Source organism: Lissotriton helveticus, chromosome 7 (assembly GCF_964261635.1).
Source record: "Lissotriton helveticus chromosome 7, aLisHel1.1, whole genome shotgun sequence".
In the NCBI taxonomy this organism is placed as follows: Eukaryota; Metazoa; Chordata; class Amphibia; order Caudata; family Salamandridae; genus Lissotriton; species Lissotriton helveticus.
The window spans coordinates 251669384-251686597 of NC_136068.1; positions in this window are offsets into that span (position 1 = coordinate 251669384).

The following is a 17214-nucleotide window of genomic DNA, read 5'->3' on the forward strand; positions in this document are numbered from 1 at the left end:
GGTACCGCTCGCTAGCATACGCGGATATGTAAACACTAGCTGTTATTTTAATTTAGGCGCGTGTAGCTTCTGCTCTTCCAAACGCGTATTGGTAATCTTAACTGGTTATGCGTTTAGACGGCAAGACGCGCTGACAGGTCAAAGCCCGCCGCCCGCGATACACAGAGCGAAGCAGTTACCGCTCTCTAGCATACGCGGGTATATAAACACTAGCTGGATGCGTGCTAGTAGGCAAGGCGACCGCTTACCTTTCCGTTGGTGTCTCCGGGCAGTCGTCTGTACTGTCTGGGGGGGCACCGACGAGCAGAGAGAACAGATGTTTGTATCCTCGGGCGTTTGGAAGAGCAGAAGTTACACGCGCCTCAATTAAAATAACAGTGCCTACCTGTGAGAGCATACTCGCTCCCCGCATTGCTATTACATTTGCAATCTGCCATCTGATTCCGCCTGCATGGTTATTTAGGCGGAATACTCCACTCTGATGCGATTGCTGGGTGATTGTGGTGGTGGGGCACCCGCGAAAAATAGTGATGGAGTAACAACAGCCATATTTGACCTCTGCCTAAACCTTTTAAATCAACTCTAAAAGCAAAATAATATTACTTTTAGAGCGGTGCTCCTTCAACCTGAGCTGCAGCCAGGTGGGGTGAAGCCTCTCAACCAACATCTATGGGTGAGTGTAATTTGGAACGTGATGTCCGAATAGTTGTGAATGGGTCTCCATCACACGGGGTTTGTATTGCAAAAAAAACCCCTGAGAATATGATTTATTCATGTTTCTTTCTGTTTTTGTGTCTTTGTCTTTCTGTTTGGATCCAATACCGTGTGATGCAACGCAATAACAGTACACGGTTGAGTACACACCTGGGATTTTCAGGTGATATATATTTTTTCATTATTTATTATAAGCAGTAGTGTTTACCACCAAAGGTCCTGACGAATGCATTGGAAACTTTGTTCTATTTACATGCAGAAACATGTTGACCACTATTAAGTACGGTTATTATTTCAAACCCGCACTTACACTTGCTTTTTAACCTTAGGGATTGAGAGATACTAATAAATTCTGTTTCTCTACCCAATTCACCTAATTTTACGATCATCTTTCACTTTTCACTATTATCACTATACACTGCTTTATTCAGGAGCCCCTTTAATCTTTGCACAATATACCTCCCACTTGTCACATTTATCAGCTACGTTAACATCTGACCAGCCGTTTTTGTCTCCTGGGTAAGGAGAACCCAAATGATGAGTAAGAGGGCGGTACAGTGTGGCTTCTGATGGGAATCATTTTCTCCATATGCTCTTGAGCCTTGATTTGGCCGGCATCCCTAACACGCACAATGTCCTCACGGGTGTTATTGGTGTAATATCGGTGTTGTGATCCTCTCTGTTTGACTTATGATTTTGACCCCCAGGTATTCCGTGTTGTGATAGTAATTTTTGGGGCCTGTACCTGGTTGGTCGCTAAACCCGCCCTGAGACCCTCCACCAAGTATTTGTTGTGTATGAGAGAAATCATTAGCCAATTAAACACTGCAGTTACAATTTACCATGACTGCTAAGAATCACAGACTCCAAATTGAGTTTAGTTAGTTTATTACAAAGCGAAGAACAATTGGGCATACAGACACCTCAGGATGAGGGTGTAGAAATACATTGGAACTAATACAAAGCCAAACCTACTGGTGAGGTTAAGGCTGTGCAGCATGCATAGAAGAATCAGATTGAGGACCAAAATTCAGAAGATGACAGCACAGACATTGAGATTTCCCTTCATTGGATGTTTGTGGGTATTATGCATTAGTGTGACCCTACACTACAACTAGCGTGACATCCCTACCTAGTATTTCCCAAGGCAAGAGCCATTAAGGTGTTAGAGTGTGAAGTCTTCCTAAGAAGTCCCTACACGTTCAGATGGGTCAAGTAGCATAAAGCTACAGAGCTCGTTCTAAGATGCTCTCTCTTCTCAAGGCAAGGCAGAAGTTCTCGGACACTGTCCCTAACTTCGATACATCAATCTCATAGGTAGTATCCAAAGATGCATTGCAACATCATTCCATCTAGTCAAGTCACCTCTTCATAGTCGATTTTCCATAAGGCAGTGATGCTCCAAGGCCTCAGCGAGATGACCTTGATTCCCAGGCTTGCTCTAATGAGAAAGTACAACAGTTCTTTATTATCAGTATCATTATTCAATGTATCCTCTCCTCCCGAAGTCTAACCCCTAAAACAAAGACATTATTCTAGCTAACTAGGATGAGTTCTCCACCTGCAATAGAACATGCACATGAAATTCACTTTTAAATCTAATGAGTGAGCTTCCAGGGGAAAAACACAATTGAAGCCTACGGAAATCAGCCAACATATGAAATGGCACAAAGGCCTCATGAAATTGCACATATAAAATGAACGTTATTTAAGGAGCATACCTAAATCGACATGTTACATAAGCACATCAAATACGTGAATAATTATCTGCAGCATGTACGAATTCAGCACGTTAACAATTTCAGTTAAACACACGCAGTTGCAACATTAATTTCTTCACGTTTACATTGAAAATATCCCTAACACGTCACCTTTCATGTTATTACAGTTCATATCATAATTTCATAAATTAATACAACAAAGGATTATATGTAGGTGTAGACTACCCATGATTATAATGCGCCCCTACAAATGAACGATCGAAATTTGTGCTACAACACCAGCATGAGATCAGAGTCTGGATTGGCGTGGTGGAGTCTGGGAGCTTATGCATGGACTGGCACGAGTCGAGAGGAGCAGAAGTGCACTGAGGCGGCGGCCGACAGGCAAGTGCTGTTTTACTTTTTTTCATATCCCCCAGACTGTCCCCTGCGCTGCCCCCTCCTCCCCTCCACCTCTTTTATTTCACAGCAGCCCCCAATGTATTCACCACTCTCGCTTGAGTCTCTTCTTTAAATGTGGCCACTAGCTTTGCATGGCTCCTTACTGTACAGACAATAGCACGGGTGTTGGCGTTGATCACTGCATCCAATTTTGACAGGGTACACCGCCTAATGCTCGCATATACTTCTGAGTTCAACATCCCTCAGCTCTGTTACCCATCTGGACAGATGCTTCACCAGCACATATGTTCAGCACTGAAAACAGAACAAATGCTTTGGCCTACTTGGAAGGATCCTCCATTCCGCTGTGCATGTGCAAAAAACATCCCTGGGCAACTCATCCATCTGCAAGCGTCACTGCTTCTTTGATGCAATGTGAGATGCAGTAAAGTGTTTCAATAGCTAGAACTGTACCTGTTGTAACTACCTTTTATGGGTAATTGTGACGCCTGTACCAAGTAAATGTCGCTGGTGGAAGTGCTGAACAAACACTTAGAGGCAGGTTTATCAAGAATTCACGCAGTGCAGCATGACACCATGCTGCCCTGCGTGAAAGTGCAGGAATGCAGCATATTTAACATTATACAGCACATTCCTGTAATTTCCTTTTGCTGGCTCACAATGTGCTGCCTAGTTCCCATGCAGGCACCCTTGTGCTGTGGTTGTATTTGTGCAGGAAGGGATACCACAAAAACAATACTCTTAGCACACATAGAAAGAGAAAAAATACGTGGCAAAATAATTATATTTCTCCTTGTTATGCCTCACCTGTTGAGGTGTAGCATTTTGATGCATTCCCAGGTCTACCAATAATGGCAAATATTGGAATGCACCAAAGTCCATGGGGTGGATGTGTGGGAACACCCACGCTCCACCCTTGTCTTACCTCCCTCAAGCATAGTAACACAATGCAGCGATTTGGTATGCATTGTGTTACTCTAGAGTTATCAAGCCATGCAGGGAAATACAAGGTGGTCTTGTGTGGCTTGAAGAATCTTGCTTAGGTTTGCGTCGCCCACCTACCCTCTCTCGTGGCGCAAGGGCCATGCAAACCCTTGATAAATCCGGCCCTGAGACTGTACAGCTCTAACACTTCAGAAAGAAGGATTGCTGCTTCATGTTCATGTCTCAAGTGATGTGGCCACCGTGTACCAGCCATATCACAGTTTTCCACACTAATAATATCTGTATCCTTCTGTGATATGCACATTTAAATGTCAAGTTGGTGATATCCTGTATCCAGACCTAAAAAGGGACCTTATTAGTAAACCCCTTCGTATTGCATTTGTCAGACATTTGAACAATGTGAAACCCCTTGCGATTATATTTCTCACATATTTTAAAATATAGAACCCTTTCCTAAGGTGTTTTCCATGGCATTAAACGGTGTAGAAGTCCTTCATGTTGTATTTGGATGGGGATACACAAAGTAAACCCCTTCATTTGTCAGAGGGTTCATAATGTAAAATTGTGTTAGCAAGGAGGTTGCAGTGCACATCCCCCTCACATTTCATTTGAGGATTTCGGGTCTGGAAGTCCTAAGGCCTTGGGAAGATATTTGCTTTGTGTGTGTAAATGGAGGTTTTTAATTTCTGGTGTCTGTGGCTCTGTACCCCAGAAACTTAAACGTGGACACCAAACGCCCCTTTTAACACTTGTCTCTAAGAGTAACTGGGTAGAGATGTCCTAGGCTGACTTAGGGAGGTGCTGTGGGCTAGAAACTCAGAACTCAATAACATATTATTCGTCAAAAGTTCACATAGGCGCCAATGCTTGTTTTTATGTTGTTATTCCGTGGAAGAAGTTCTGCCCAGTGCAAACAGCCGTCTTGTCTACATGTCAAGGTTGGATCTAGACACTCGCCCACATCCACAAGGCTGCCATCGCTCCTAAAAGTTGCACTATGCTGCTCTGCTATCATACAGCCAGAAAAATACCTCTCTGAGCTCTCTTTCTCAGACATGTGAATCAGGTAGTATAGCTTTCCTCTTGACTGCACTTTTTCAGGATGTGCCATTTGGTGTTGGAGTGAGGTCATAATTCCTAAGGCCTGTTGTACTATCATTAAGATGCATGTTAACAGTGCTAACACCCCCTGCAGTTCTTAACACATGCCCCCTCCCTCCTCTTTTACCTTAAAGGGATATGTGACATGCACCTGGCTTCACATCCCATGGCGGGTGGGTGCCCGCTCACAAGGCAGGAACATTCATGGTGCACAGAGTTGAGTTCTGCCACTGTTTGCTGAATCAAGGAGTTATTGTAAAATGTGCTTCACTGCCTGTGGCAGCTCAGCTGCTGTTTGAAGATGTCTAGTGTGTTTTGTATGTGTGCGCTCTTCATCCCAATGGGTGTCTCTGTTGAAATAGAACCTAGGCCATGATGGGCTGTGCCTCTGGTTGCAAAGTGGTCGCTGACTCTGCCAGCCGCGGCCCATGCAGGTAAGAGCGGTGGTGCTGCGTTGGGTGGGAGGGATTCCGACAGGTGACGAGGAGGGAAAATTAAATATTTATTTAATTTTCCCTCGTCATCGTCTCTTGAAATCCCCCCAAACCAGGCTCCATCGCTCTTACCTGCACGGGCCGCTGCTGGTCTTTGCAGAGCGACTGGTGTGAGACCAAAAGGTGTAGTGTTCTCTCTCCAACAAATTTACTAATCAACTTCAGTGCAAAATGGACTTATGGTAGGATTTGCAAAAACACCTTCTCAAGGCGTGTTAATGAAGCGGAACTCCTTTGGCGCATCCAACCGAGACAGTTGGAAAAGCAGTGATGGAGACCTGTGATGGATATCAGACCTCATCCACTGGTTCCATTTGAATGAGCAAACTTCTGAATTGCAGCCCATTCCCGGTGAAGGGGTGACAGTTGAAATTGTCATGATGTGAGTGACATTTGGGGGGGGCATTTGGGGGGGCATGCGCGGTTCTTTGGATTGCTGAGTGCTCCCACAATTCCTCACTACTTAAGGATGGTGCTGTAAGTAGTGCCCATCCTGGGCACTGTCTTACGCCTTTGTACGCTTTGATAACCCAGTTATCAAATGCTGGTGCCACCCGGCACGTCAATCTTTTTTGGCTGTCCCCCCAATGACGACCTCCTCAACGGATTCCCTCACAGCATCCCCACAACTCATCTCTCCATAGCTCCTCTCTCACATGCATTCTATTTGTTTTATAGCGCTACTCATACCAGTGTAGGGTATTCAAGCACATCATACACAGATTATACATAGGCAATGAATCGGACTTGTGTAAATCAGTCGGTAGAAAATGTTACATAAGTCAATTACATTTGCAAGGTGTAGGAGTCACATGACATCCATACTAGTAGGCAGTATATTTCAAGCATGTTTTGATTGGAGAAGCACAAACTCGAGATTTGAAACGTACCACAGTGGTTGGGGCTGGGTTTGCTAATGAGAACGGATATGTATTTCTACTCAACGAACCCTTTTTTTGCAACATTAAGTTAATGACTATCACTGTGACCTGGCGACCCCTTGGCGGACGGGACGCCAGCTAAGAGGTCTACAATGGGGGGTGCAAACCTGGTGCTGCTTAAGTTTCTTTCTCTACAGCAAGACATCTGGTTCAAAATGCACTTTTTCATTTATTTATTTTTATATTTCAATAACTGCTATTTAACTTACCATCACTTCGGGTTTTAGTCTCCATTATAACATTTCTTCTATGAATTGTGTAGGTGATATAGAAATGGAATATTATAGCTACCTCCAATTTCAGTGCTTTGTTAGATCTTTTTATTTTTGTCTCCTTCACAAATAACAATGATAGTTAAACGCAAAGCACACATGGAATGCTTATTAATTAAAATATATAAAATGTAAAACAGTTCCATCATTGAATGTTTTAAAATTTGAAAATGTTATTGCAAACACATAGCGGCCATGTTTAATTGGGCACATTTTTTTTTTCTTTTTGTAGCATATACTTGCAATGAAAAAAATGATTAAAATAATAACGAAGCATCAGCTTGCCAAGGCAGGACCTTTTTGGCATGCTCAAAAGCAGACACAAGGTCCAGCCATCTTCAGGTATTTTTTTCTAATTGGCAAAATCTGGGATATTTATCGACAATCAGCTGAAGCAAGGCAAAAGAAAATAGATATGGAACATAAGTCAATACATTTCTAAAGTGGCATTAGGTTTACATTCCTTCCTGACTCCAAATACCAAGATTAAAATAATTCTATCATGTATTTGTAGCATTTGCAAACCATCCGAATCGGTAAATTAGTGGGTCTGTGAAAGCTAAAACCCTTTTTCTATGTACTAAGCACATGTAGCTCTTCAAAAAGTGTTCCAGAGTTGCTAAATGTGTGTAGAAATGGAAAACAATTCGGTATTTAGAAGGGTGTCTATTCCAAATGCCCAATCGGTATGCTATGTATCATTGTTTTCCGCCCAAAGTCCAGTTCCAAAGCATTGAACAGTTACTGACACCTGAAAGGAGGTGATAACTTATATGCTAAAGGGGAGAGGTTCCTTTGGTACCCTTCTGTTTTGTGAATGTTGAAAAATAAGTTTGTTCAGGAGTAGACAGTGATCAACGGGTCCAACGCTAACTTTTACGCAAACAGAAACTAAAGCTAAACTTTTCTTTCTAAATGCTGCCTTTAAGGAAAACTTGCTGCATTAATAAAGTTTGGTTTATTTTAAAGCGATAAGAGACATGGTGGTCTGCTGACCCCAGTAGGCCACAATCCCTGTGATGGCCTCCAATCGGCGTGAGTCGCACTATGCGACTTACCTCATTAATGTTCTTAAGGTGGGTTGAATTGTGATCCACTCTGATTCCTTGTTTTGTGAGCCAACCTATTCATACATTGGAAGGTTCAAAAAGAATTTAGCGGTCGCAAAAAGTTGAAATGCAACTTTTCACTGCTTTGTGCAACCTATTGGTAAAACATGAGACCCGCCTCAGAATCCGTCAATATCTTAAGGGCAATACACAGGCAACAGATAACTCTGAGAAGCAGTGGGGCCGGGTGAGGGGTGATTTTGACGGGCGATGATGATGATGATGGAAAATTAAATAAATAATTAATTTTCTCTCTTCATCATCCTCCGAAATCTCACCTCATCTCGCCTCACCGCTCTTTCTTGCACGTGCCGCTGCTGTCTGATCCCGTGTACTTATCAGTACCCTTCCAAAATCAACAAAACTAATAAAATAAGTATAATTATAACTCATAATAGTAACAATGATATTAACGTGCAGCAACCGTGTGTTAGGACACATGCAATAAGTTATTTCCTTTCTTTTAACTGTTGTATGTTGACCTTACAAATGTGTGCAGAAAATTAAGTTTTATCATTAGAGAGGAAACTTTTCCACAGTGTAAATGTCACTTTATCAACATTCTGTACCGAAAGTGATTCCTGGATATAAAAACAGGACATACAGCCTGATTCATCATCGGCGTGTTTTGCGAGTCTTTAATAGCGAATCATAAGGAATCGCTATTACAGACTCGCAAAACGGTATTCATGTAGGAATCGCTAAATAAATTGCGATTCCTACTCATTCCTTATTTGCGAATAGCAAATTGCTAATCGCAAATAAGGAATACACCCCATTCATTCCTATGGGCCTAAAGGCCCATAGGAATGAATGGGGAGTATTCCTTATTTGCGATTAGCAATTTGCTATTCGCAAATAAGATAGCGATTTCAAGGGTGCTAGGGGTGTCCAAAGGACACCCTGTAGCACCCCTGAAATGTAATTAACAGTGGTGTTGCGCACACACATGTCCGAAGGACATGTGTGTGTGCAACATGCAACTTAGAAAAATGCTTTTAAAAGCATTTTTCTAAGTTTTCGCTATTTACCACGAGGTTTGACCTCGCGGTAAATAGCGGCCCGAAATTGCGAATTAGCAATTTAAAAATGGTTGATGAATTGCATTTAAGGAATCTCAAATAGAGATTCCTTAAATGTAATTCCTCGCAATTTAGCGAATTAGCAATTACCAATTTTTGCATTTGGGATGATGAATCCCAAATGCAAAAATTGCGCTAGCAAAGGGCCAGATTCTCAGAATCTGGCCCTTTGCGAGCGCCATTCGGCTTGATGAATCAGGCTGATAGTTTCTAATGTTTTCAACATTATATAATTGTTTTTCTAGCTCCCAGGTGATCTAATGAAAACCGCAAACTTCAAAAATATGTTAAAAAACACAAAGTGGGTTAAAGTGTCTCCCTCCTTCTGACGTGTGATCTACAGTCATCAGCGATGACTTTTAACAGTTGCTACTTGTGTATAAACTCACCTGGCACTTTACTCAGCGTGCCCACTTGATTTCCCATTTCCTCCGTTACCAATTGGGTTACCCCGGCAGGATCCCAACTGTGAACGGTGCCAGTGCGCATGCGCTAAATAATGTGCCAGAGAAATATCACAGACATGCCTCTGCTTGATGACTAAGGGCCATATGTATCATCAAACTATTTTGCATTTCCTAAATAGCGAATTTTAAGGAATCGCTATTTAGGAAATGCAAAACGGTATGTATGTACAAAATCGCTTTTCAATAGCGATTCCTTAGCATTCCTAATTTGCGATTAGCAAATTGCTAATAGCAAATTACCCATTCATTTCCATGGGCCAGGAGGCCCATAGGAATGAAAGTGCAATTTGCGATTAGCAATTTGCTAATCGCAAATTAGGAATTTTTCCAAGGGTGCAGGGGTGTCTCAAGAACACCCTGCTGCACCCCTGAAAAAGACATTTGGGGGCATATGGCGCACATACATGCCCTAAGGGCATGTATGGGCGTCATATGGCACCTTTTGTTTTTTGGAAAAAAGCTTTTTTAAAAGAATTCGCAAATTACCACCAACTAGAAGTTGGTGGTAATTTGCTAATCCTTAATGGCATTTTTTGCATATTTTTTGTTTGATACATTGCATTTAAGGAATCGCAAAATTTGCGATTCCTTAAGTGCAATCGCAAAATAAGGAATAGCAAATTTTGCTATTCCTTATTTTGCATCAAACATGTTTGATACATACCATTTGTCTAATTAGCATTCGCAAAGGCCGAAATTCGCAGAATTTCAGCCTTTGCGAATGCTAATTAGCTTGATACATATGGCCCTATGAGACAAACGATTGAAGGGAGGTGTTTTGTGAGTGTGATTGAATTGCGAGAGTTTGCGAGTGGCTGAACTGCATGTTTGAGAAACGAGGGAGCAACAAAGGCAGCAGAGACGCAAACCACCTGGGGTCTGGAGCTCTTAACTTCATTTTACTCACCCTCCAACTCCACCATCCTGTGTACACATAGTTTAATTTACATAGGTGAGAAGGAAGAGAGAAGCCTCTAGCTTGTCAGGTGATAAACTGCAGACTTCTAAACAAATAGCTTTCCACAAATTAACTTGACAAGGGAGAGTTACTGAGTTTAACCCGAAATCAAATAACCACACTGAGCAGAGAGTGAGTCTAGTTCAGTATCCTTCCTTAGGCACCTGGGGCCTCATTTATGAGGCCTTGCGTGAGTTTTGCGCTTCCGATGCTTCACTTTTTGTGACGCATCGGCGGCGTAAAACATGCCTCCTGATGCGCACTATTTACAAAGTGACGCATCTAAGCAGATGCGTCACTTTGTAAACCCCTGCGCTACATTATACCTGAGTCAGGTATAATGTATGCAGAGGGGGCGTTCACCCGCAAAAAGCCTCGTAATAGTGACGCAGTGAAATCTATGAGATTTCACTGTGTCACTTTTAGGACGCTGTTGCGTCAAAATCTTGCGCCTGCCTCACAGCAGGCGTAAGACTGATGCAAGCCCTTTCACATGGGGCTTTCCCCATGTGAAAGAAAGCATTGCTGGAGTTGCGTCATTTTTGTGACACACTCCACCAATGCGTCACTTTTGCGCCTACAGATACGTCAGAAATACTGACGTATCCTTAACTCCTTGCGACATGATGCGTCATATTATAAATATGACGCATCAATCATGTCGCAGGGAGAGCGCAGTGAAAAGTGACGTATCGCTGTTTTCACGCAGCGATGCGTCACTTTTCATAAATGAGGCCCTTGGCCGGCTGCTGCGGTAACATCAGATGGGTGACGGAGTAGAGTCCTTGGCCAATCATGACCTTGTGGACATAATTAGATCATTCTGAATCAAACTCTTTGATTGGTCAATGAAATGGCCGCTTGTTTTGGTTGTATGTCAATACAACGCGGTGTTTACACCGCACTACCATTACAACGCTGGTTTTACAACGCAAGCCGTTACCACGACTTGCGCTGTAGGGTGCTGGACTTAGGAATAGTAAGATTTACTATTCCAACACCAGCCTACGTACCGTAGGGAAGGTGTTGGAATAGTAAATCTACTATTCCTTAGCCTAGTGCGCCCTCCAGCGCAAGTCGTGGTAACGACTCGCGTTGTAAAACCATCGTTGTAATGGTAGTGCGGTGTAAACACCGCGTCGTAATGGATGTTCCCCGCTTGTTTCTATTCCCAAGCTCATCCTTCTAATGAAGATTTGAGCTCTAACTGTGCTCCACCTGCTCTAAAGTTCTGAAATCTGTCAGAGGAAGAAGACTTGTTGAGTTGTATTGAACTTCTAGAGATAGAAGCCAAGAACACACAGTGAGGTTGCTGCTTATTTCATCAGACGGACTTCAGTAAGTGTGAAATTTATGTGTTGGATTTGAAGATATTTCAGTTCAGAAAATGGCTGCTCTTTTCAAGCTTGACTAAGACAACTTCGAACTTTCCTGTATCCTTGCCTTGGACAACACGTCTGAAAGAAATGGTAGGCCATTTGTATTTGCAATACGCAAAACCTATTGTGGTGTACCGATCACTTCACAGCTTGTACATTCCACTGTTGTAGCATGTGGTTGGCACTTCCAGATACCAAGGGACACCTCAGTGATGGACGGGACAGATCCTGGACGCAACCGATCCTGGACGCAACCGATCCTGGACGCGACAGATCCTGGCTCTGCATGTCACTATATTGACCTATTGTAGGTCAGGCGGGATTTACGAACAAGGGGACAATTATTGAGCAGAACACCCCTCTCTCTAGTGATTTTTTACTTTATACATTTTACGGATTTAGTGCATGAATAAACCTGGTTTCTGAGAGTGGTGGAACAAGAACATATGCATGAAAGTTTACACCAAATACACCCACATTTACTAAATGTTGGACAGCTGCACAAAAATATTTCAGGTGAAGAGGTAAGAAGGTTTTAGAATCTATACATGTAATTTTTAATCTAACTCGTGATATTGCGAAGGTGGTTTCTTTGTGCACTCCTTGTCTCCCCCTTCATTCATAAACCTGTATCATGTCCCAGCAACCTCATACACCTGCATGTTAATGACAGGTCATGCGACCTTGCCACATATCCAGTGGTTGCCCCTACTACCACCTGTGACTCAAGAGCTAGTGTCAACATGAGCATTTTAAAGATGGCGTATGTTTCATATAAGCGCTTTATCAATTATGGACTATGTCACTCCCCGACTTCTTTCACACATACCAGCTCCCCGTTACCATTCAATGCTAAGTTACAATGCATATGGTAAGCCAGCCTGCCCCTCCCTCCCTCCCTCCCTCCCTCCCTCTCTTCCTTCCTTCCTTCCTTCCTTCCTTCCTTCCTTCCTTCCTTCCTTCCTTCCTCCCTCCCTCCCTCCCTCCCTCCCTCCCTCCCTTCCTTCCTTCCTTCCTTCCTTCCTTCCTTCCTTACTTCCTTCCTTCCTTCGGGGCCGGCTTCCTTCCTTCCTTCCTTCCTTCCTTCCTTCCTTCCTTCCTTCCTTCCTTCCTTCCTTCGGGGCCGGCTTCCTTCCTTCCTTCCTTCCTTCCTTCCTTCCTTCCTTCCTTCCTCCCTCCCTCCCTCCCTCCCCCCCCTACTCCTTCCCTCCCTCCCTCCCTCCCTCCCTCCTTCCTTCCTTCCTTCCTTCCTTCCTTCCTTCCTTCGGGGCCGGCTTCCTTCCTTCCTTCCTTCCTTCCTTTCTTCCTTCCTTCCTTCCTTCCTTCCTTCCTTCCTTCCTTCCTTCCTTCCTTCCTTCCTTCCTTCCTGGCCGGCTTCCTTCCTTCCTTCCTTCCTTCCTTCCTTCCTTCCTTCCTTCCTTCCTCCCTCCCTCCCTCCCTCCCTCCCCCCCAATATAATATAAAGCATACAAACTCAAAATTACGTACCTTTCCCTCTAGCCAATGATAATACAGCGCAAATAAGTACAGAGAAGGACCTTGCGTATCCAGTCGGGGTAAGCAAGGATGGTGTTCGGTTGAATTTTGTGCTTAGTTACGAATTGCCTTGTATTTGGTTGGAGAGTCAACTATGGACCTACAGATGATGGTGTAGTTGGTGGGGGTGGAGGCGAGTGAGTTAGCTCAGTAAAAATGAGGGTAAGGGCAGGGTATCAATAATCTGAACTAAACTCACGCTCTCCTCAGTATCCATGAATCCTTTCTGAACAAATATGAGAACGCAAGTTTCATGAGAAACGGATGGGTGAGGCATGGAAGCCTGAAAGCTGCTTTTTTAAATCCTGACCACAGATAAACAAATGCTCTGAATGAAATCTCTGTACCCACCCCACCCTCTGATGGTTTCTCTGTTCTCCTTCCTTATAAACTGTGCTCTCCTCTTCACATCCACGACATCATTCTTTGGCCCCCTATTTTCCTTCCACACATAATATAAATATACTCCTCTTCCATCTCAGTCTCCATTGAGTGAGAAAATGTGGTGCCATTATGCAAATCAAAACAAACTTGCGGCATTGCTTCCACCCACATTGAAGCAGGGGCATCAAAATAATCCGGTATCAGAAAAGTATGCTGTATTGAAGTGATCTGCCTGGATCTTATTACAAATAAGAGTAGATTGTATTGTAGTTGCATTTATATAGCACTTACTACCCCTGACGAGGCGTCAAAGCGCTTTTTCGGAATGTAGCACACTACTCCGGGACCCATAAAGGATTAGTATTGGATTAGTATAGTGAAATTTGAAAGTAATTTAAGCGGTGGATAGGTTAGTCAGTTATTTGGATTCGGAAGGATAGCCGAAGGATAGAAGAGGAAAAAAGGTTTGTATTTATATAGCGCTTGTTACCCCTGATGGGGTGTTGAAGCGTTTTTTTTGGCGAGTAGCACGCTACTCCGGAAACCCTTAAAGGATTAGTGGTAAAATAGTATGGTGAAATATGAAATAATTTGAGTGGTGGATATGTTATTCAGTTATTTGGATGGAGAAGGGTAGGTGGCGGGATAGAAGAGGGAAAAAAGCTTGTATTTATATAGCGCTTGCTACCCCTGATTGGGTTTTTCAGCACTTTTTGGGCGAGTAGCACAATATTCTGGAATCCATAAGGATTAGTGTTGAATTAGTATAGTGAAATCTGAAAGTAATTTGAGTGGTGGGTATGTTAGTCAGTTATTTGGATTGAGAAGGGTTGGGGAGGGGTAGAAAAGGGAAAAAGGTTTGAATTTATATAGCGCTTGTAACCCTTATGGGATGTTGAAGCACTTTATTGGCCAGTAGCACACTACTCTGGAACCCATAAAGGATTAGTGGTGAATTAGTATAGTGGAATATGAAATTTGAGAAGTGAACATGTTAGTCTGTTGTTTTGATTCAAAAGGATAGTGGAGGGATAGAAGAGTCAAGGATTTAGATATTGTTTTTTTATATATATATATTTTATGGGGAGGTCATAGCAGTAGGAGGCGGCTTTTGAATGAGTAACATAGGTTGTGGAGGGGAAGAGGCAGAGGGAAGAGTTTATAAAGGTTTGTTTTGTGGAATCGGTATAGTAAAAGAGGTGTCGAATGTTGCAAGGAGGGGTATAATAGGGGAGAGTCAAGAAAGGGTTATTTTGAGGATAGTAGTGGTATGGGTTTGGGATAAACGAGAGAGTGGATGTAGAGGATATATTGATAGATGTATAGGGTGAGAAATATATAGGGTAGTGCATTGGAAAGAGTAGGAGAAAGAAGTTTGAGATGAGTCAGAAAGTTAGGCTAGAAGAAATATTGAGAGAAGTATAGGCTGAGAAATAGGGTAGTGCATTGGAAATGCTAAATTAGAAGAAAGTGACAAATATGTAGATCCATAAATACATTGACAGTATAAAGATGCATAAAGGAGGTAAGTATATGTAGATTACAGATATTGATAGAGGTACAGGATGAGAAACAGGGTAGTGCATTGGATATTCCTTTTCACAAGAAAAGTAACAAACACACAGATCCAAGTACATGGAAGGTACATAGATGCACAATGGAAGCAAGTACATGTAGATCATAGATGCATCCGATAAACTCCGGTTTTCACATCTACTTTCTTAATATTCCAAATTTAAAAAGCATCCCGGGCCTACCCATGAGGCCTACTGAAGCAAAGGTTCTACATACTTGAAGAAATAGACATTCCACAACTCTCTAGCCACTAGGCTGCGTTTTATCCAATTTATATCTGATTGATCAACACTTGAGAAAAATATGGAGGAAGGGCATTGCTAATTGAGGGCCCTAGGCCCTGAAACCCGTGCTCTTAAGGAGATTCTTAAGTTTGAATTGTTAAGGTGAACTTTCAACTGAGTACCCATCATTACCCAGCAGCAAGGGTAGAATGTCGAATCAGGGTACACATGGTAATCAGGGTACAAAAGGTACACCTGGCTGCATTCTAACAACTGTTAGCTCAGCAAATAGGCTTCAAAGTTTTTGACAAGCCTTCAGTGAAGTACAGTGAGTATGCTATGCTGCGACGGAGGGGCGTACCTTCGGGGCTGGGGGGTTTGGGGTGTCACACCCTCTAATGAATGTGTTTTCTGATAAATAGCTGGGTACAGGTACTTTTAGTCAGATATTGTGAGATGTAAGTGGGATTTCACCCAGGGGTGTAGCTAGATTAGTTTCCGCCTGTGGCGACCGCCCCGCGGCCGTGTGTAAGAGCAGTGGGGTGCTGCCGATTCCCCAGGTAAGAGCGGGGGAGGGAGGCCGCCTCCTCCAAAACTCATGCTGTCCGGGGCGCACTCCCTTGCAACGACACTGATTTCGCCTGGGATTTTTACAAACACAGACAAATGCGCACATGCACTCTCCCCTATATACTCTGCCACACAACAAAGTGCCTTGAAGACGCCTGGCCGAGATCTGGTGCACATCACAAAACAGCATTCAAGTGAATAAAGCGCACCACAGAAAAGTACTACTGCACACTTGCAGCATAATAGGAATTCTCTTGGAAACACAGTGATCCAGACTCCTGGTCAGGCTAGTGCTTAATATATGTAGGTGGTTGGAGGCGTGGGACCAGAACTACTTTTTCGTCATCAGACTTTTATCCCAGCGCAAGAGAGAGAAATGGGGAAAGGTGTGAAAGAAGGAGGAAGGTATGGCCAGGAAAAAAAATGACAAAGACTGGATGAACAAGAACCTGAGAAAATAAGATTATTATTATCATTATTAAGCATTTGTAGAGCACGTAGCTACCCAAGGGCATTCCAGTGCTTGCAGATAGACAGAGGTTGCGGGTTTAGTTTATGGAACTGATTGCTGGAATAGCCAGGTCTTGAGAAGTTTCTGGAAGGGGAGATAGTGGGATTCAGCACAGAGGAGTGGGGGCATTGTGTTCCAGAGTCTGGCAACATTGTAGGAAAATGATCTGCCTCCACTTCTTACCATTCTAGTTTTCGGCATGACTGCAAGATGGAGATTATTTGAGCTGAGGCATTTTCCGGGGCGGTAGGGTAGGTAAGATAAAGAGAACAGACGTGTAAGTTGGTGTAAGAAAGAGACTTGGGGTGAACTGAGAAGCAGACAGCCTTGGGGGCTTATTTACAAGCCTCTTGCACCGCTGGTACGGCACTTTTTCCCATATTAAAAGTGACAAAGCGGTGGCGCAATTGGCTTGTAAATAAGCCCCATATTTTTGGCAAATGCCGACATTCATCAGCAGCAGACTCCTATAAAAACAATAGGCTACTGCACTTATTTCTTTTTACAAATGAAACAGTGGGTCACATGTTAGCAATAGTTGCCACCAGAAAAACCTGGCATTATAGGAACTTACATTTTTAGAAAGATTGGCCCTGCAATAGGTCTGGCTTGCATTTTGAGTCAAAATAAAGCATTTTAAAAGCTTGCTTCAGTGAAAAAAATACAAAGAAACATTGGCAAAGCCTAAAGATCTGGGTTTCATGAGCTAAGAGGGTGCAGTGTTAGCACATTAGGTTGAACCACATCGGAAGGAGCCAACAGGGAGGAAAGAGAGGGCTATAGTTGTAAAGTAGTCCTTTTCACAGTTCATTGCAAGCACTCAAATAGA